Source organism: Papio anubis, chromosome 6, assembly GCF_008728515.1.
Source record: "Papio anubis isolate 15944 chromosome 6, Panubis1.0, whole genome shotgun sequence".
In the NCBI taxonomy this organism is placed as follows: Eukaryota; Metazoa; Chordata; class Mammalia; order Primates; family Cercopithecidae; genus Papio; species Papio anubis.
In genome coordinates this window covers 111,463,552-111,484,720 of record NC_044981.1, presented here as the reverse complement: position 1 = coordinate 111,484,720, position 21,169 = coordinate 111,463,552, and the positions used below count along the sequence as shown (strand labels likewise).

The 21,169-nt window shown below is 41.6% G+C and overlaps 1 protein-coding gene and 1 long non-coding RNA gene across 7 annotated transcripts in view; one reads left to right on the top strand and one right to left on the bottom strand.

Annotated features, from left to right (window-relative positions):
* Positions 1 to 21,169, top strand: part of MTHFD1L (methylenetetrahydrofolate dehydrogenase (NADP+ dependent) 1 like) — a 234,558-nt gene that overhangs the window by 109,856 nt on the left and 103,533 nt on the right. The gene's annotated exons all lie outside the window — the stretch shown is intronic.
* LOC103883943 lies at positions 654 to 20,801 on the bottom strand. Its single transcript, XR_646340.4, has 4 exons — positions 20,715 to 20,801; positions 8,791 to 8,909; positions 7,950 to 8,048; positions 654 to 738 (listed from the first exon to the last, which is right to left on the bottom strand). It is a non-coding gene; the product is annotated as an uncharacterized LOC103883943 (long non-coding RNA).

The following is a 21,169-nucleotide window of genomic DNA, read 5'->3' as shown; positions in this document are numbered from 1 at the left end:
TGAGAATACGTAAAACACTAAAGACTAAAGACTGATAAGAGAAAGACAAATAATCCAATACAAAAATAGAGAATTTGAAAAGGTGATTCGCAGCAAACGAGCAATTTGGTGGAATTTCTAGGTAGAACTGAAAATGAACAAATGATTAGCAATTTCACTTCTATGTATACTCTGGAAAAGAAGTACTCAGAAATATATTTAAGTCCTTTGAAACTTAATTGACTTCAGTACCCTTTTAATGAGCATTTATTGAACTTCTGCTGTACGTCAAGTACTATCTGCTAGGAGCTGGGAATCAAAGATGAGTAAGACAGGTTTCTTGCCACCCAGTAATTGATGATGTGATGTGAGAGACTAGAACTTCAGTGGTAAGTACAATGCACTTGATTAAGTACTATATTAGTTAAGGTTCTTAACTAAGAATTTGAAGGAATGATGGGCATCTCTTAAATAGAACTGTCTCCATATTACCAGTTTTGCTGATTTAGTCTAATTTTTGTTCCAACAAAAAGCACATGCAAGGAAGTAATTATTTTGTCGATTCTGAATAATTAGTCTAAGATAATGGAATCAGTAGTTCATTTAGACTTAAAACAGAGTGACATTTATTTAAATAATTGCATGAATTTGCAAAACACTTTATGAGAATTTTTCAAAAACTGCTGTGATCACCTTTGTGGCTGTTTCTTCCGTTAGTCAGCAGTCCTCACGGGAGTCCACCTAACTTCCATTTACATGCTGTAAAGGCAAACAGATATTTGGCATTGAATTCTAATCATGTATTACATTTAAAAAATAAAGCAAAAGGAAAGAAAGAAAAGAAAAAGCAGTATTGAGTTCCTGGATTTTAAAAACATTATTATCTCATCTTTAAACTGTAGGAATTTCAAACTTACCCATGAACTTTGGATTTTTTAATTTGTTTTCTACTCTCTCCGTTGGTTTTGATTCTGGTTTTCAGGTAAAGATCTTGTCTTTGCAGGGGAGTGCAGAATGCAGTTGTGTATCCTTATAGGCAGGTGTCATTAACTGAGGGTCACCAGTCACTGGTGGACTCATGGATAGACTTACATCTACAACTCCTCCCATAATTAAATATAGACTCATGCATATGGATATATATACTTCTTTTTTTTTTTTTAGATGGAGTCCCATTCTGTCTTCCAGACTGGAGTGCAGTGGCATTATCTCGGCTTACTGCAACCTCTACCTCCCAGGTTCAAGCTATTCTACCTCAGCCTCCTAAGTAGCTGGCATTACAGGCATGGGCTACCACACCCAGCTAATTTTTGTACTTTTAATAGAGGTGGGGTTTCACCATGTTGACCAGGCTGGTGGACCCGGGAGGCGGAGCTTGCAGTGAGCTGAGATAGTGCCACTGCATTCCAGCCTGGGCGACAGCAAGACTCCGTCTCAGGAAAAAAAAAAAAAAAAAAAAGCTACCTAATCGATTGCAACTCTGCTGCTTGCTCTTTGTAGAGAATCACACAGACCCGGCTGTGTTCCCCAGGTGCTTCCTGGGTACTTGAGCATAAACACTCATGCAGCAGAGGAGAAATATGAGACAAGTGCCCAATTAAAACACAGGGTGATCTTTGCCTCAGACATTTCAGGATTAGGATTTAGAGATCAGAATGAATAGACATAGCAGTTCCAAGACAAATTGAATGGGATTGGGAAACAAAGCCTTGTTAATATTTTCATTAAAAATGCCCCCATTTTCTAAGCCATTCCTGAGCATTAGACCGGTGCTGAGACTATCATATACCTTCTTACTCAATCCTTAAAACCGTCTATGGGATCAGTGTTACTATCCTCATCTTACAGATGATGTAACAGAAGCTTAGCGAGATGATTATACATGTCCACGATCAATCAGAATAAGTGACAGAGGATGTGACCCGAGGGCTCCCTCTTGCCAAAGCCTGTGGGTGATCAGGCGGCTATTTTGCTCTCAGTGTTTTTCTCAATGCTTTTTACCTGGTTGCCATCCTCTCCTGTTAAAAAACAATTTCAGCCAGGTGCGGTGGCTCACTCCTATAATCCCAGCGCTTTGGGAGGCTGAGTTGGGTGGATCACTTGAGGTCCGGAGTTCAAGACCAGCCTGACCAACATGGTGAAACCCTGTCTTTGCTAAAAATACAAAATTTGCCAAGCGGGGTGGCACATGCCTGTAATCCCAGCTACTAGGGAGGCTGAGGCAAGAGAATCGCTTGAACCCGGGAGGTGGAGGCTGCAGTGAGCTGAGATCGCGCCATTGCACTCCAGCCTGGGCAACAAGAGCAAAACTCTGTCTCAAAAAACTAAGAAGAATTTCAGGTGAGCTGTCCGTAGCAGATGGTCATAGTTACAGGAAGTACCAATATAACTATATTGTGCCAATATATCGTAATGTGTGCCAACAGTGGTGGGTAACTTTGGTCCTTTTTTCTTTTCTCTCTCCTACTTTAACATTCCTTCCTCCCAAGTAGGTTACTGATTAAAGATGACCTTATCAAGTCCCACTCTGTTTCCTTGCCCTACCTCTCAACCTGTATTTTTGGGAGACAGTTTTTTTATTTTTTTATTTTACTTTTTTGAGACGGAGTCTCATCTGTCTCCTAAGCTTGAGTTCAGTAGCGCGATCTTGGCTCACTGCAATCTCTGCCTCCCAGGTTCAAGTGATTCTACTGCCTTAGCCCCCTGAGTAGCTCGGCTTACAGGGACGCACCACCATGCCCGGCTAGTTTTGTATTTTTAGTAGAGACAGAGTTTCTCCATGTTAGCCAGGCTGGTCTCAAACTCCTAACCTCGGGCGATTCGCTCACCTCTGCCTCTCAAAGTGTCGGGATTACAGCCATGAGCCACCGGGCCCGGCCTAGGGGACGCTTTATAATCAATCTTCTTGGCCTTCAGAGGACTCTGCTGGTGGCTATACCCAGCTACTGGCTTGTTCTCTCTTTCCACTTTTATTGCCCTGAAATTCTAAATATTCCATCAGTTTGGTAGAAGAAAACCAGACCAAAACTAAACATTCTCATGATTTCATCCACCCTTTAAAAAAAAAAAAATCTGACGTCAAGTGATCCTACAGCTCTAAGCTTTAATTCTCCCAGACCTTGCCCTGTTTACATTATTTAAAAACACTGATCTCAGCCTGGGCTCCACTTTTGTTATTATGATACTTTCAGGTTTTTTGTCTTTAGTAAATTTATTCATAATTAAATCAAGGATGAGAAGTGCTGGCTTATTAGAGACTCTGGCTGAAGGTCATGTGCTAACTCAGGAAACTGCTAATCACGGGTCGTGTTTTTCAGCCCCTGTCTTCAGGAAGGCCTGACTCTCGGGGAGGGTTGTTTTGTGTCGTCTCCAAAGCTCCCATTTCTCCTATGTGGCTTGGTGCCAAAGCTCATTCCTCCCCTCACTGCCTGTTCGGCCTTTGTCCTACCTCACCTTTCTCTTTCCATGCTTTTGTGTAAAGTAGCCCTCTTTCAAGCTGCTCCTCTGTCCTTTAAAAACAAATAAAAAAGCAAAATGTTCTGCATATACACGAAACAGGAAAGTATGCAGAGCAATGTCACAAACACCAATGTTCCCACCACTCTATTTCATCAAAATCTTAACATGTCGCTGTGTGTCCTTTGGTTTTTTTGTTTTTTTAAAGAGATACGTTTAGCTGGGCATGGTGGCCCATGCCTGTAGTCCTCGCTACTTGGGAGGCTGAGGCACAAGGATCAATTAAGCCCAGCAGTTTAATTCTCCTGGGCAATAGAGTGAGACCCTGTCTCAAAAAAAAAAGGAAAGGAAAGAAAAGAGAGAAGAGAAGAAATCAGATATTAGAGACACAGTTGAAGTTCCCATGGACCCTCCTGATCCCGTTCTTTTTTCTGCTTCTCTCCTGATTTGAGTGGTTATCATTTCCGGGTGTATGTTTCTATTTTGACTACATATATATATGTACACTAAAGATCTGTAGCAGAGGTTTTCAGACTTTCTCTGCTTATGACCATTAATGGCCCAGCAATTTTTTTCATGGTACCCCCAGGCAAAAGAAACACTTAACATGTCCATTTATTAAATAGTTAGGTCCAAACAACTTAATCAATATTTATGTCCTTACAACTTAGTAGCTGCCTGAAAAAAAAATACATATGAATTCAAAGGAAAAAATTATATCATTTCATTTTTAAATTACCGCCATACATTATGAATGAGATGTGTGTCCTTGTCAGGCACCAGACAACTTCTGACCCTTTGTAATCAGTTGACACCCGCACCTCATTTCCTGCTCCACGTTGATTTTCACACGATTTTTGCATTTTGCTGCGGTACCTGCCAAAAACTTTGCTTTGCAAATATATGATGTCATTGAAAGGGATGTAGAGCACTATTGTTGAAGCAGTGAAAAACCTCATATGAGTAGTATTTGCAGTGTCCAGTGATGTCCTGTATTGCCGCGTTTCCCTCAAAATTTAAAATATCGGCCGGGCGCGGTGGCTCACGCCTGTAATCCCAGCACTTTGGGAGGCCGAGACGGGCGGATCACGAGGTCAGGAGATCGAGACCATCCTGGCTAACACGGTGAAACCCCGTCTCTACTAAAAATACAAAAAACTAGCCGGGCGAGGTGGCGGGCGCCTGTAGTCCCAGCTACTCAGGAGGCTAAGGCTGGAGAATGGCGTGAACCCGGGAGGCGGAGCTTGCAGTGAGCTGAGATCCGGCCACTGCACTCCAGCCTGGGCGACAGAGCGAGACTCCGTCTCAAAAACAAAAACAAAAACAAAAACAAAATTTAAAATATCCCACAGTGCCTCTGAGTTTGCTGCAATGCCTCACGGCACCTCATTGCACATTAGAACCACAGATGTGCAGCTTTTCTTGGTATTTTGTGTGTGTTTTCAAATGTTATATATTAATAGATGTTAACTGACTGCATTGTTCTATAACGACGTCAGTGCACTTTTTCTGTAAATGGCAAGATCATAAATAGTTTGAGTTACAGAGTCTCTGTCCCAAGTACTCAATTTAGAAAGCAGCCATAAGGGCCGGGCGCGGTGGCTCAAGCCTGTAATCCCAGCACTTTGGGAGGCCGAGACGGGCGGATCACGAGGTCAGGAGATCGAGACCATCCTGGCTGACACGGTGAAACCCCGTCTCTACTAAAAAATACAAAAAACTAGCCGGCGAGGTGGCGGGCGCCTGTAGTCCCAGCTACTCGGGAGGCTGAGGCAGGAGAATGGCGTGAACCCGGGAGGTGGAGCTTGCAGTGAGCTGAGATCCAGCCACTGCACTCCAGCCTGGGGGGCAGAGCGAGACTCCATCTCAAAAAAAAAAAAAAAAAAAAAAAGCAGCCATAGGTAAAGCATGAATTCGGAAACTAGTCCATGTTTAGGAATGGGTCTGGCTGTGTTCCAACAGATGTTATTAACAGTTTCTAACATTTGAATTTCATATAATTTTCACATGTAATAATACTCTTCTGATATGGTTGGCAGCATTTTAAAAGGTGGCCAGGCACAGTGGCTCATGCCTGTAATTCCACTGCTTTTGGAGGTCAAGGTGGGAGGATCGCTTGACCCCAGGGATTCAAGACCAGACTGGGCAACATAGCAAGATCCCATCTCTATTTAAAAATTTCTTTAATTAGCCAGGTATGGTGGCACATGCCTGTAGTTCCAGCTACTCAGGAAGCTGAGGTGGGAGGATCACTTAAGTCCAAAAGTTCAAGGCTGCAGCAAGCTATGATCACACCTAGCTACTTGGTAAGCTACTATGGATGACAGAGTGAAACCCTGTCTCAAAAGAAAGAGAGAGAGAGAGGGAGAAGGAGAGAGAGAGAGAGAATACTTTTTAAAAGAGAAAGAAAGAAAGAGAGAGAGAGAGGGAGGGAAGGAAGGAAGGAAGGAAGGAAGGAAGGAAGGAAGGAAGGAAGGAAGGAAGGAAGGAAAGAGAAAGAGAGAAAGGTAAAGAAAGAGAAAGAACACTTTTTTAAAGGATAATTTTTAAGAACTTAATAATTTAACATGTTAAAAAAAAAGGATGTGGACCATATTCAAAACCCAGAGACACCTGGATTTGTCCTGCGAGCTATACTAGCCAACCTCTGCTTATAACTTGATATTTTTGTGCAACATAACAGTTTTGCATTTGTCTGTGTCGCTGTGATCCAAAAAGCTTCATTTTGCTTGCAGTCTAGTCTTCTGTGCGTGCATATAGCACGTGCATTTGTGCATTATTTGTCAAGGGGCTTTCAGATTGCTTCCAGTGTTCTGCTGTTACAAATAATGCTACAGGGAATATTCTTGTCCATGTCTCTGAGATTTAGTCCAAAAGGTCTTCTAGGGACTATATACAGGAGTGAGATTTGGAGGGTTGAAAGTACGCTTAGCAACAACTTAATAGATAAAGCCAAATTGTTCTGCAACGTTATACCAATTTATATCACTACCAATTGTGTGTATGAGATTTCTGACCTCTCAACGTTTGTCCTGACTTTGTTTTTGTTTTTGTTTTTGTTTTTTTCTTGAGACAGAGTCTCTGTCTGTTGCCCAGGCTGGAGTGCAGTGCCATGATCTCAGCTCACTGCAACTTCCATCTCCCAGGTTCAAGCAATTCTCCTGCCTCAGCCTCCTAAGTAGCTGGGATTACAGGTGCACGCCATCACACTGGGCTAAGTTTTGTATTTTTAGCAGAGATGGGATTTTGCCAAGTCGGCCAGTTTGTTTGAACTCCTGACCTCAGGTGATCCGCCCACCTTGGCCTCCCAAAGTGCTAGGATTATGGGCGTGAGCCACCATGACAGGCTCAACACTTCTATTGTTAGATTTTTTTGGCTCTTGCTAATCTGATGGTAGTTCATTATAGTTGTGAGGTTAAGCATCTTTATGGCTGTTTCTGGGCATTTGTGAATTGTCTGTTTTGTATTGTGCTGTTTACCTTTTTCTCACTAATTAATGGAAATCCTTTATAGATTCTGAATACGAATACCTTGCCATTATGAGTTACAAATATCTTCTCCCCTGTATGGCTTATCTTTTAAATATGCTTGATGTACCTTTTCTTGTCCACCCTTTTTCTTTATAATTTCTGCTCTAGGAGGTTATAATCGTTTGTATTGCCTTACAAATGTTGTCTCTTGCATTGAGGCCTTTAATCATCTTAGAATTTGTTTGCATGTGTCTTTTTTCCTTAACTCTTACAGTTTGTGAGACTTTTCTGCCCTGGTGATACGTGCATCAGTGGTTGTCAGCCCAGCCCTATGAAAAGGGCCAGCTGGCCTCCATAGATCTAAGGCAGCCGAGAGTGCTGTTGCCGTTGTCCCAGGTTCTGCAGCATCCAAGGCGAGTGCAGCTGGGGCCGGCTGTTCTTCCAAAAGCGTCATCTCTCCTTTACCTGCTCCTTCTGAGCTTCCCCTGACATGGGTGCACAGTCCTCAGGAAAGTCAGAGTCTCTCTTGACTTCCTACTTGCTAAGTCAATCCTAGGAACTGTTAGGTACAATTCCGAGCAGTTGTCATAAAAGAAGTTTTCTCAGAACTTTGAAAACCAAAGAAAGGGTTTAATTTTCTTCTTTTTGTTTTGTTTTCTTTTTAATTTTTTGAGACAGCGTCTCATTCTGTTGCCCAGACTAACAGCTCACTGCAACCTCCACCTCCCAGGCTCAAGCGAACCTCCCACCTCTGCCTCCCGAGTAGCTGAAACTGCAGGCAGATACCACTACACCCAGCCAATTGTTCAATTTTCTGTGGAGACGAGTTCTCACTACGTTGCCCAGGCTGGTCTTGAACTCCTGGGCTCAAGTGATCGCCTGCCTCAGCCTCCCAAAGTGCTGGGATTACAGGCGTGAACCACTGCGCCCATCCAAAATGATTTAATTTTATGGTCAAATTCTACATTGTCTATTGACTTTAATATTTTTATAAAATTCTTTGAATAAAATGTCTTTACCTGGAATACCTTCAGTGTACTTACTGGATTAGAGGCAGGTAGGTCCTGTATGTATGGCTAGTATGTTCATTAAATATGAAAGTAATGGAAAGATGTTTATGACATGAAGAGAGGAACCTTCGCCTGTCAAGATAATAGAAATGGAAAGATTTGTATGGCCTGGCTCAGCAGAAAAAGTAGTACATGATTTAGCAATTTTTTAGAATTGAGTTTTCAGAAGAAAAATGCAAAACAAATGAGAATTAAGTTGCTAGAAAGCCTTTTCCCCCCTTTATTCCGATAAAATAACTGAAGACTTTCAATGAAAAGCCTGGTTTCTGTCTTTCTACACAGTGCTTTGGGAATAGTAAGCTGTTAGAAGTCAGTGCTTAGAAGTACCTACCATCCTTAACACAGGAACCAAAGACAAGGAAGAAAAAAAAGCAAGATAAATAAAGTAAAAGTAAAAAAGTACCACCATCCTGAATTTTGTATATTGATGATGTTCATGTTTTTGAACTTACACATATTCTTCTGTATAAGTAAAATATTTCGTAAAATTAAAAATATTTTATAAAATTAGGAACAGAATTTCTTAAAGATCAACATAGTACTAATACATTTTACAATCTGTCTTTCAAAGTTTCAGTGGACTTAAGTTAGAGTAATATTTTTCGAGTTCATTTTGATGCCAATGTAATTCATGTGTCATTTTCCACTATAATACAATTAAAATCCAGATAATGGAGATGGATTTTCTTCTGAGTAGCCGCGCATATGAGGTTTCAGACTCCAATTGCCTGGTTTTGAATTGCTCTTTGCCATGTGCTGTCTGTGACCTTGGGTGGGTCACTTCATCTCCCCCACATCTAGGTCTCTCCAATACCTGTCTCCAGGCTTGTTCTAGAGTGCGGTGATGATGGAGAAGGCACGGTCTGTGGCACAAATAGAAGAGTCAGGGGTTGGCAGCTACTATTCCTACTGTAGGATGCCAAGGATCTTCACCTAGAGGATAAGGTTTCAAAAACATAATTCATTCTTTAAAGGGCTGAATACCTCTGTGAGTATACTTTTTTCCGTCTTTTTTTTTTTTTTTTTTTTTTTTTGGTAAATGAAACTCACTGAGGAATTTGAGTTCTGACAACGGGAAACACTACTGCTTGTGTGTCCTCCTTGTACAAAGATGTCTGGGACCATTATACATAGAGGTGATCTGAGAAATCAGGGGGGCTCTGATTGTTTTGAAAACTCTCCTTTGAGGTCGGGCACCGTGGCTTATGCCTGTAATCCCAGCACTTTGGGAGGTGGATCACTTGAGACCAGCTTGGCCAACATGATGAAACCCGTCTCTACTAAAAATACAAAAATTAGCTGGGGTTGGTGGCATGCACCTGTAATCCCAGCTACTTGGGGGGCTGAGGAAGGAGAATTGCTTGAACCTGGAAGGTGGAGGTTGTGGTGAGCCAAGATCACACCATTACACTCCAGCCTGGGTGACAGAGTAAGACTCTGCCTAAAAAAAAAAAAAGAAAAAGAAAAAGAAAACTCTCCTTTGAGTTCAGGTAATCCTTCTAGAAAGGCTCGTTTAAAATGTTTCCTTGTTACCTGGGAGAAAGCAGGAAGCACTGGGAAATAGCACATCACTAGTGCCTCATGCCATTTCAGTGCCTTTGCCTGTCTTGCCTCAGCCTTGCACTCTGGAATGCAAAAGAGTAGAAGAAACTCCAACATGAAAATTGTCTACAGACAGTGCAGAGAATCTTCAGTGGCATTAAACATTAAAATTAAAGACACATGGTCTTAAATTCAGCTGGCATATTTGACATCTCAAATATACTCTTGGTGCCAAAAGGGATGTTAAGCAAAATTTGAGGGATTTGACTCCTTATTTGGGAAAGATCATCAGTACCAAGGGGAGAGAAACCAGAGGCAAACTTTATTGAAAAATGGAGTAGCTAAGTCATTTTGTATATGTTACTTTTACCCAGCCAAGTACAGTCTATGGTTTCATATAGTGAATTTGATTTCTACTCTCAATTCTTTTCCTTTAATGAAAGTGCTAGTCAATAATGCAGAACTTGGGCAACTTTGATAAATGTGTTTGCTTTACAACCAATCTTATTAAGTCAGGGTATTGTCTAAGGGCCCAATCAAGGACTTTTCATTTAAAAAAGAATAACTCTAAATTAACTTGCATTGTGATATAACCCTTAAATTCCAAGTGTCATAGGGAATCCCAAGACCTACATCTGACCTACTGTGTGTGCTGTGTTCTAATACACTGGTCCCCCACCTATTTGGCACCAGGGACTGGTTTCGTGGAAGACAACGTTTCCATGGTTTTGGGATTAAACGGTTCCACCTCAGATCATAAGGCATCGGTCCTAGATCCCTTACATGCGCAGTTCACAGTAGTATTCACACTCTTATGAGAACCTAATGCCGCCGCTGATCTGACAGGAGGTGGAGCTCAAGCAGTAATGCTCACTTGCCCACTGCTCACCTACTGCTGTGCGACCCAGTTCCTTACAGGGGCTGCGGACCAGGGGGTTGGGGATCTCTGTTATTTTTTGTTTTTGCTTTTTGGAGATCAAGTCTCGCTGTGTTGCCCAGGCTGAAGTGCAGTGGCACAATATCGGCTCACCGCACTCTCCACCTTCCCAGGTTCAAGTGATTCTCCTGTCTCAGCCTCCCAAGTAGCTGGGACTACAGGCGTGTACCATGCCCAGCTAATTTTTGTCATTTTAGTAGAGACAGAGTTTCATCATGTTGACCAGGGTGGTCTTGAACTCCTGGCCTCAAGTGATCTGCCCCCCTCAGCCTCTCAAAGTGCTGGGATTACAGGCATGAGCCACCGTGCCTGGCTGGGGACCTCTGTTCTAATATGCTTACCATGCCAAATGCATTATGAAGAAAAACAGAAACAAGGCTTTTAATGTTAAAGTCTTATTTTCTCGCTACTAAAATTGGCAAAATGTTTCCATTTTGCAAAATAATATAGTATTGTGTATAGGATCTTCTCTAACCTGCCTTTTACATTTAATTAGGCTTCTATGAGTCATTCAGGCAGTTGCATCTGGCAGGCTATTTATCCATCCTTTATAGACCCTTTAGAGGTTCGAGACCCCTTTATAGAGGTTTGAGAGCCCTTCCTTGCCCTAGTTCTCTTGTCTGTGAAGCTGTGGGAAATAATACGACCTGACATACAAGGCAGTGTGAGAACAGCAGAAGTGACTTCTCTAATGCGCATGGTGCTGTTCCGGGCATGGATGAATCTTTGCTAATAGTCTTAAGAGTTTACCTCCTGTGAGGACCTAGCTATGTGCTGAGCACCCTGCTTGGTGCTTTATACATTGTGACACATTCAGTTGTTCAAACAACGCAATGAGTGGTTTACCAGAATTACCCCCATCTTGCAGGTAAGAAAACTGAGCATCAGAGTGAATTAGTAGTTTGCTCAAAGGCAAGCAGCTAGTGTAAGGGGGAGCAGGGATTTGAATCTGAGCCTTGGCCTTGCTTTTACCACTGTGCTTTGCCACCTCTGAATGTTCACTTTCATTCCATAGCAGCATGATACAGCCCTATGCATAACACGAAGTGCACATTTGTTGAATGAAAAACTAGTAACACTTCTGGTAGCTGAGTGACTTATCTACTGGTAAACCTGTCTTCATGGCCACTAGGCTTTTTATGGTGAACATAGGCATATTTGCCATGTGCTATGTTGAAGCAGCAATTAAATAAATAAGGTACAAGAGTAATTAAATTTAAAAGGTAAAACGTTTTGGAAGGAGCTTTGAGCTTTAGGGATGTCTAACCTGACCTTGGCTGTTTTTCTATGTGCTATAAGATACAGATTGATTTTCAATGAGATATTCAGCCCATCCCTGCTTATGATTTATATATATTCTAAGTAATATGCTTAGAATGTAGTTCTGCTTACCATCATAAAATGTGGAGTTAAAATAAGATCCTTGTCAAAACATTGTCATGCAGAGATTAGTGCTATGAAAGTTAACATTAAATGATTTTAAAATGTGATCCAGAGGTTAAACTGAAGTTTTGAAATTCATAAAATGCATAAGCTTTTTGAGAATTTTTTAAAATATCCATTACATAATAACTTTAAAATTACGGTATTTGATTGCTATCTTACCCCATCTTGGCCAAGAGCATTCAGCCTGAGGGTACTGAAAAAGAGTCAAATTACCCCTTCCTTATATAAGCTATAGTTTAGGAAATTGCAATTATATGAGGTCGTTTTAAAGTTTTTAGCAATGTTTGGTATAATTACAATATTGTGCTATTCTTACACAAAGAAAACATAACAGAATTTTGAGCTAGGAATATTGGGAAACCAGCCATTGCTAAAGGAAGATGCATTTAGTGTATCTTTCTATGTACCTCTTAATATCTTTTGTGGGGTGGTGAAAAACAGATTATTAGGGCTTTCTTTTTTGGGGAGTTGGGGGGCGTTGGGGGACGGAGTTTCACTCTTGTTGCCCAGGCTGGAGTGCAATGTTGTAATCTCAGCTCACCACAACCTCCTCCTCCTGGTTTTAAGCGATTCTCCTGCCTCAGCCTCCCAAGTAGCTGGGATTACAGGTGTGTGCCACCACACCCAGCTAATTTTGTATTTTTAGTAGAGATGGGGTTTCTCTATGTTTGTCAGGCTGGTCTCGAACTCCTGACCTCAGGTGATCTGCCCTCCTCGGCCTCCCAAAGTGCTGGGATTATAGGCGTGAGCCACCACGCCTGGCCTATTAGGGATTTCTAAAAGCTGCAAGCCTCTTGCTAGCCATAGCTGTGAATGTTGTCTTAACCATTAATGCTTCAGTATAAATAATATCAATTTAAAAACTGCCTAAGACTTAAAAGTAGTATGTAAATTACAAAGTGCTTGGGTATCTAGATCAAAATAAAGCAGAGCAAAGAAGTAACTTTAGGAATGAAAGAGGTATCTAAGTGGAATGATAAAGGAAGATTTCATGCAATAGAAGAATTTAAGTAAAACTGAAAAACTGAAACTAACGTGATAATGGCATTAAATAGTGTAACCCTGAAGGCACATCCAATACATAAGGAATACGACAGCAGTGCCTATATGCACCATTATTATTCATCATTATTCTGAAGCATAAATAAGAACAATTTCAAAAATTATAAATATTGGAAAGGAAGAGACAAATTTTACTATGTACAGAATAATTATATAACTAGAAAATTCAAGAGAGGCAACTGACAATTTATTTTAAGTAGTAAAAGTTTTAGTTTGTTAGTGGATGCAATGTAAATATGTAAATGTCAATAGTTTTCTTTTTTTGTTAGCCATAAACACATACTGTAATGGAGAAAATGTCCTACTTATACATGTTCCCCCAGAGGATAGAATACTTAGGAAATAAGTTTAGCAAGAAATGAGCACATAGAATAAAACTATAAAACTTTATTGAAAGATGAACAAGACCTGAATAAATGGTGAGACACATAACATACTCTTGGATGGGAATAACTGGTATTGAACAATCATCCTTCCTCTGTCAAACTAACACATAAATTACTATAAAATTACTATGCTATATCATGCCACACTATACTGTATTTACTGTAAAAACTGCAGAGGAAAATGAACTTCGTGGTTAAATTAATCACAGCATTTGTCTAGATTCTGCAAGAATGGGTTCATGAGGATAGATTTAAAAGCTTTTTCAAGTCCGGGCGCGGTGGTTCAAGCCTGTAATCCCAACACTTTGGGAGGCCGAGACGGGCAGATCACTTGAGGTCAGGAGTTTGAGACCAGCTTGGCCAACATGGTGAAACCCTGTCTCTACTAAAAATACAAAAATTAGCTGGGTGAGGTGGCGCACGCCTGTAATCTCAGCTGTAATCAGGAGGCTGAGGCAGGAGAATTGCTTGAACCGGGGAGGCAGAGGTTGCAGTGAGCCAAGATTGCACCACTGCACTCCAGCCTGGCGACAGAGTGAGACTCTTGTTTAAAAAAAAAAAAAAAAAAAAAATTTTTTCAAGAACCGTGATGGATGATTTACCTAATTGTAAATATCAGAACAAGATAATGCTATAGCAAAACAGTTAATAGCAGAGGAATACCCTAGAGTGTCCTGAGATAGACTTCTTCCAGTAGTAATTTGATAAGATGACATTTTATTTTTATTTTTATTTTTTTCTTTTCTTTTCTTTTTTTGAGACAGAGTTTCACTCTTCTTGCTCAGGCTGGAGTGCAATGGCATGATCTTAGCTCACTGCAACCTCCACCTCCCAGGTTCAAGTTATTCTCCTGCCTCAGCCTCCCAAGTAGCTGGGATTACAGGCATGCACCACCATGCCCAGCTATTTTTTGTATTTTTTAGTAGTGATGGGGCTTCACCGTGTTGACAGCCTGGTCTCAAACTCCCAACCTCAGGGGATCCACCTGCCTTGGCCTTCCAAAGTGCTGGGATTATAGGCATGAGCCACCGCGCCTGGCCAAATGACATTTTAAATTAGTGGTGAATGGATAGGATACTGATTAAATGATGTTGGAACATTTGACTAATAAGTTTAAAACATAAACCATAGAGTTTGTTTGTTGTTGTTGTTGTTTGAGATGGAGTCTTGCTCTGTCACCCAGGCTGGAGCGCAGAGGTGTGATCTCGGTTCACTGCAACCTCCGCCTCCCGCGTTCAAGTGATTTTCCTGCCTCAGCCTCCCTGAGTAGCTACGATTACAGGGACATGCCACCATGCCTGGCTAATTTTCGTATTTTTAGTAGAGAAACAAACACAGTTTTGCCGTGTTGTCCAGGCTGGTCTCGAACTCCAGACCTCAGGTGATCCACCTGCCTCGGCTTCCCAAAGTACTGGGATTACAAGCATGAGCCGCCATGCCCGGCCAAAATATAAACCATAGAGTTTTGTATCACAATGTAGTCAAAATAAAGATAGAGTAACTTTTTACTTTTTAGTGTGCAAATTAAACATAAAGCTTCCAGGAAAAAGCAAAGAAAAAAAATTATTGTTGATATCCTATCGAGACTAGTATAAAGAATAGATAAATGTATATATGGAACATGGGAAAACGTTCACAAAATATAAAGTTTAAAAAATCAGGTTGTAAAATAATATATCTCCAATTTGTATGAGATTTATATCTGTATATGGAATGAAGAGATATAGAAGTATATCAAATGATTATTTTTGTTTGCCTGGAGGTAATGGAATCATAGTGATTTTCACTTCACGCCTTGTGTTTTGGCATTCTGAAATTTTTACAATTAGTATGTATTACTTTTGTAGTTTTTTTTTTTTATAAAAGAAAAAATGACTTGAAAAATCAAGTAATTTGACATGTAGACACAGGGAGAATTACATTCGAGGCAGAGAGCAAACGACAGGCATGTGACTGTAGCTGACAAGTGTCAGCAGATTGTGAGCATAGTTTAAAGTCTAAGACATCTGGGGGAGATGAGTTTCATCATTAGATGAAGTCATATTCTGGAGGGGGAATAAATGCTAATCTGATATATTATGCTTTCAATTATCAGTGAGGAGAAATTGACAGTTTTGAAATAGTGGTTTCAGGAAGGCTCTCCTGAGAAGATGGCACTGAGGCGAGCCTTGAAGAAGGCCGGAGGGGAGAAAGATTGGCCTGCGTTCAAAGAATCAAAATAGTTCTGCTAGTTCAGAGACAGGGTAAAGCAGATAGACTGGAGTCTCATTCAATGTCTTTAAAAGTCATGGAGAAGAGTTAGTATAGTTTCTAATCCATGAGGACTTCCTGAATGATTTTGCCAGGACTGTATTTTAAGATGCTGTTTCTTTCCAACCCCCCATCAGATAAGTTATTCCACTTTTCTAAAGTCCAATAAGTGAAGGGAAAGAGTGGACAAATTGTTATCTAATGGGGCTGCCTCCCAGAAAAGGACTCCTTCGGCAGTAAGAGATGTGCACGTGGTATAACCAACAATGCTGCTTCTGGGTGTATCCACATGGCTGGACCTCAGAAATGCAGAATGAAAAAACGGGTTGTGGAAGTGTATATACAATCTGTTACATTTTTGAAAAACACACAACACAATGCTATATTCTGTTTACGCATGTGTGCTTATGTAGAAAAAGTCTGAAAACCTGATCTGCATAAGCTCTGAGTTCATAGGAGTTATGACCATGGGAAGAAGTAGAGGGGTGGGATGGGCGCATGGGGTACTGAACTCAGCTATGTTGCTTTACTTCTGAAAGAGGAACGATCTTAAGCAATCATGGTAAAATGTTAACGTTTGTCAGTTTCGGGGGTGGGAAAGGAAATTTAGGTCTGTAATTTAGGAGAGGTTGAGGCCAGAGCCAAGATTGGCAGTTGTGATGAGTATGTGGTTACATCTCCACTTTTTTTAGAACTAAATCTGGATGTTAATGGCCATGGTTAGTGGGCCAGGGGCTTACATTACTTTCTTGCAACACTGGTGGCTTTTGTTTGAGGCTGCACAAATTCCTGCATTTCCCTTGGGATGAATGGTAGGGATGCGGGCAGTAGGTGACTGGGTGAATCACCTGACTTGAGCAGGGCTAAGACTCTCTGCAAACCAAACTCAGAGACATGAACTGTGCTGAGATTTCTCAGTGGTTTCCCATGTAGGCTGCTTTCCAAGGGCAGCGAGCATGGCCTTCATCACTCATCCAATGTTCCTGATTCAGCACTGAGATGCTCGGTTAGGTTTTAATGAGGTTTTAAGTTTTTTCTTATGTTCAAGTGTTTATGCAAACAAAGTTGCTGAATTGTAAACACCAGCAATCTGAGTACCTTCTTTTGATTTCTCTCTCCGTATTGTTTAGTCCCCTTTTCTTCGTTTGTTTTATGAAATTGCACAGATGTTTTGGTTGAGAGTAGATTGTTTTTACTTTTCAGGGACAGGCAACAATTTCATGATATAACTTCTAAAAATATTTTAAATAACTATGAAAATAGTTTTTTCTTCCAAAAAACCATTTCTTCGTTTGGCACATACACAAACAAATGAGACAGAATTTAGAGTAATTTAGTGAGAGAATTTAGAGAATTTAAGTGGTGGGGTTTTTTTTGTTTTTTGTTTTTTTGAGACAGTGTTGCCCTGTTGTCCAGGCTGGAGTGCAGTGGCGCAATCTCGGCGCACCACAACCTCCTCCTCACAGGCTCAAGTGATTCTTGTGCCTCAGCCTCTCAAGCTACATGCACGCATGACCGCGTCCGGCTAATTTTTGCATTTATATTAGAGACGAGTTTTTGCCATGTTGCCCAGGCTAGTCTTGAACTCCTGGCCTCAAGTGATCCTCCTCCCTTGATTACAGGCATGAGCCACCACACCCAGCCTAGTGTAAAAGCAGTTTTTAAGGACAGTTGAACAGGAAGGCTCATAGATTCCTGCACATAGATCTTGTGTCCCTCCAAAGTGCCTTAAGTACTGATTTCTGCTGTCTTGATTTAACTCAATGTCTGGAGCTTATGATCCTTCCTCTCTGTTTCCTTCCATGGTGTAATTTTGGGGGTGTCAATTAAAGAGTTATTGCAAGATCTCAGCCTCTGAAAGTTTAGCTTATTCATCAGCAAAACTTTAAGCAAGTCTCACCTCTTCTAAATTAGAATTGTAACCTTGACTTTAGTCTCAGAGTCAACATGTGCAGAAAAAGAAAACACTGCCCAGTGTTGAAGCAGTTTGCAAACTGAAATGATAGAAATGAAAAATGCTATGATGTTTCTAAGTAGCCTCTCTATTTGCAAATGAGTCAGTTAGGATTAGTTTTACCCACAAATAACAACAACAGTTAAAAAAAAAAAAAAAAAAAAGGAAGAAAGACAGAAAAAGAAAGTGACCCAACACTATAATAGAAGTTTATTTCTCTCTCACATCAAGGAAGCTCAGGGTAGCCAGTCTGGGCTGATTTAGCAACTCCTTGATCATCGTGGGTTCTGTGCTACCTGGTAGTCCAGGATGGTTGCACAAGCCCCAACCATTGCATCTGTATCCCAATCAGCAAGAAAAAGGAAGAAGGGCATACCCCCTTTTCAAGAGGCTTCCTGGAAATCACATACAACACTCCTGGTTACATCTCATCAGTGACCTTAGTCACACAGCCATACTTAGCTGCAAGACAAGCGAAGACATTCAGATTCTGCCTCTTCTTCTTGAAATAGAAAGGTGAGTTGCCAATCCACTGTCAGCGTGACCACAGTTCAAGAGGTTTTCCTAGACACAGAGTCGAGTTAATCCCAAGTCATCTGTGTCATCATCTCCGTTTTGACAGCATCTGCCAGGTGGTCAGCCAGGCTTTAGGCAAGAAGACCTATGACTTCTCTACACAGACATGATTAGGATTATCTTCTAAATCGACCAAACTGACCAGCCCACCCTTTCATTCTTCTGTGCTTCATGGATCATTTTTGAAAAATAGTTTAGGACATATCCAATAGTAAGAGTGTAGTTTTACAAATCAGGACTCAGTCTAACAGTAGAAGATTATGTGGTAGTTAGTGTCCTGGAGAAAAGCTTCATGTTAGATTAGTTCAGTCGATCGGGATACAGAACCGTCTTTAGAGCACGGCGTCGTTACGTTGTAGATAAAGCATGTAGGCAGAGAATGATATCTTTGTTGGGGAGAGCCCCAAACTAACTGCTCTTCAGGAACCTTTCTCCGAGATTTGCAAGCCAATTAGGCATAATGAAGCCTTATTTTTAATGCATATCTTTTGCCAGTATAATAAACATAATAATTAAATGTTTATATATCTTTAGTATTTTCCCGTATAATACAACTAATCATATTTTTGTCAGGCTGAGGACATCTCAAGAGGAGGGAAAGGTGGCAAATTGAGGGTCTGTGCTTTTATACAAGATGGTAATTATAACAAATTCCTTCTGGACCTAGGGATGGGGGAGAGGTGGGGAGATGGGGACATGAGAATTATTCCTGATTTTTGTTACTTTTTGTCCTGTAAAATATGCCTGGTCCAGGCACAGTGGCTCACGCCTGTAATCCCAGCACTTTGGGAGGCCAAGGCAGGTGGATCTCCTGAGGTCGGGAGTTTGAGACCAGCCTGGCCAACATGGAGGAACCCTGTCTCTACTAAAAATACAAAATTAGCCAAGTATGGTGGCACGTGCCTGTAATCCCAGCTACTAGGGAGGGTGAGGCAGGAGAATCGCTTGAACCTGGGAGGCAGAGGTTGTGGTGAGCCGAGATCACGCCATTGCACTCCAGCCTAGGCAAAAAGAGCGAAACTCTGTCTCAAAATAGAAAAAAAAATATGCTTACCGGGACATCTCAAGGACATTATTCCTCTGTCAACAGTAAAAAGATAACCTGAGACATAGATTAAAGTGAAAATGATTTATGATTTTTTGTTTTCTTCCTTACATTAAATTTTCCAATAACATATCACTAATAACATATTCCTTTTTTTTGAGACAGAGTTTTGTTCTTGTTGCCCAGGCTGGAGTGCAATGGTGTAATCTCAGCTCACGGCAGCCTCCACCTCCTGGATTCAAGTGATTCTCCTGCCTCAGCCTCCCAAGTAGCTGGGATTACCTGCCACCATGTCAGGCTAATTTTTTGTATTTTTAGTAGATGGGGTTTCACCATGTTGGCCAGGCTGGTCTTGAACTCCTGACCTTGTGATCCACCCGCCTTGGCCTCCCAAAGTGCTGGGATTACAGGCATGAGCCACGGTGCCCAGCCAACATATTTCTAATAATATATTAATTTGATAAACAAGTTATTTTGGAAATAAGCCAAAACAAAAAATACTCATCCCTCCTTTTCAAGGCTATTATCTGTAGTTTGAGGTTTTATCAAATGTAAATATGAATTGCCAGCCTCCTCAAAATGTCCTCATTGCTTCTGTTAATGCTTTTACCATCCAGTACCGCTGAACAGGCATCAGGGTGCCTTCTTGGGCACACCAGAAGGACCCAGGAAAAGGAAGATAGTGTGGACTGTTCTTGTCTCCATGCCCCAAAATGGACCACTACACCAGTGGGGTAGGAAATAGCAGGTGTTATGGGTTGCGTTTGGAAACCTTGACTTGATCAACTATCTGCTCACCCAGGTCATCTTTCTTTTTTCTTTTCTTTTCTTTTTTTTTTTTTTTTTTTTTGCAGAGGTGAGGTCTCACTATCTTGCTCAGGCTGGTCTCCTGGGCTCAAGTTATCTTGCCGCCCTGACCTCCCAAAGTGCTAGTATTACAGGTGTGAGCCATCACACCTGGTGCTTGTCACCATTCCAGCAGCAGAAAACCCCCCTGTTTAGCCTTCAGTGTTAATTTCCTCCTTGATCTATGTCTTCTACACAAATCCACTCCCTTGTTCTCCCCATGTATTACATTTGTGGACTCTTCTCAAACTCTGCAGTTCAGTCCTGGTTCCTGCTGAGCCTACGGCCCCAGGCCTGAGCAGCCGGCTGGGCCAAGTTACCCTCAGCCTCAAGATGACCTCCTCACAAGGCAAAACATTTCTCTGGCTGGGTTGGAGACCTAAGCTGGGGAACTGGGCTCTCACATTCCAAGATGGAGGTTTGCCTGCAGACCCCTGAAAGTAAGCGTGCAGAAGCAGGTTCCTCTGATGACAGAGGCCCTCCGTTTATCTCTGGAAGATCCTGAGATAACGGATCTCTGCCTTGAATTCGCCTGCTTTCTAGGTGCGGTGGAGAAAGCTGGGAAAAGAGCCACCTGTGCTCCCAGGGGCCACTGAGAGGGTAGAACAATGACCAAATCCCAGACTCACTACCTCAGGGGCTGAGAGGGGTCCAAAGGGGCCCTTAACCTATCACTTAATCACCTGACTCTTACCGCTGTCACTGATCTGACGTGTTCTCCTGGGCGCTGTCCCAGCTTCTCAGCATTATGCCCCGGGCAGTCCCGAGGGCTCATTTCCTTTATCCATACTGAGGAGTGTTTCAAGACCTGTGTTTCCTATAGGGCAGTGAGGGCCACAGGCTGAGTGCCTGAACTGATGAGTACACTGCTGGTACTGTGCTGTGCCCTGGACAAGGGTGTAGGTCTCTCTAAAAAACAACTTCCCAATATTCTACAAAGTAACGTTCAAACTGAACAGAGCTTGACTGAAGATTCTTTTTACATCGTTTGTTTTCGTGCTACATTTTTGCTCTCCGGCTCCAAGTCCGTGACAGTGGGTCACAGGATGAGTACGAGTAACAGTAAAGATGTTTTTCTTCATCTTTGGGCTATGATTGTGCTTTGTGATCCTAAATGTAAATACATTGAGGCTGGGCACGGTGTCTCAC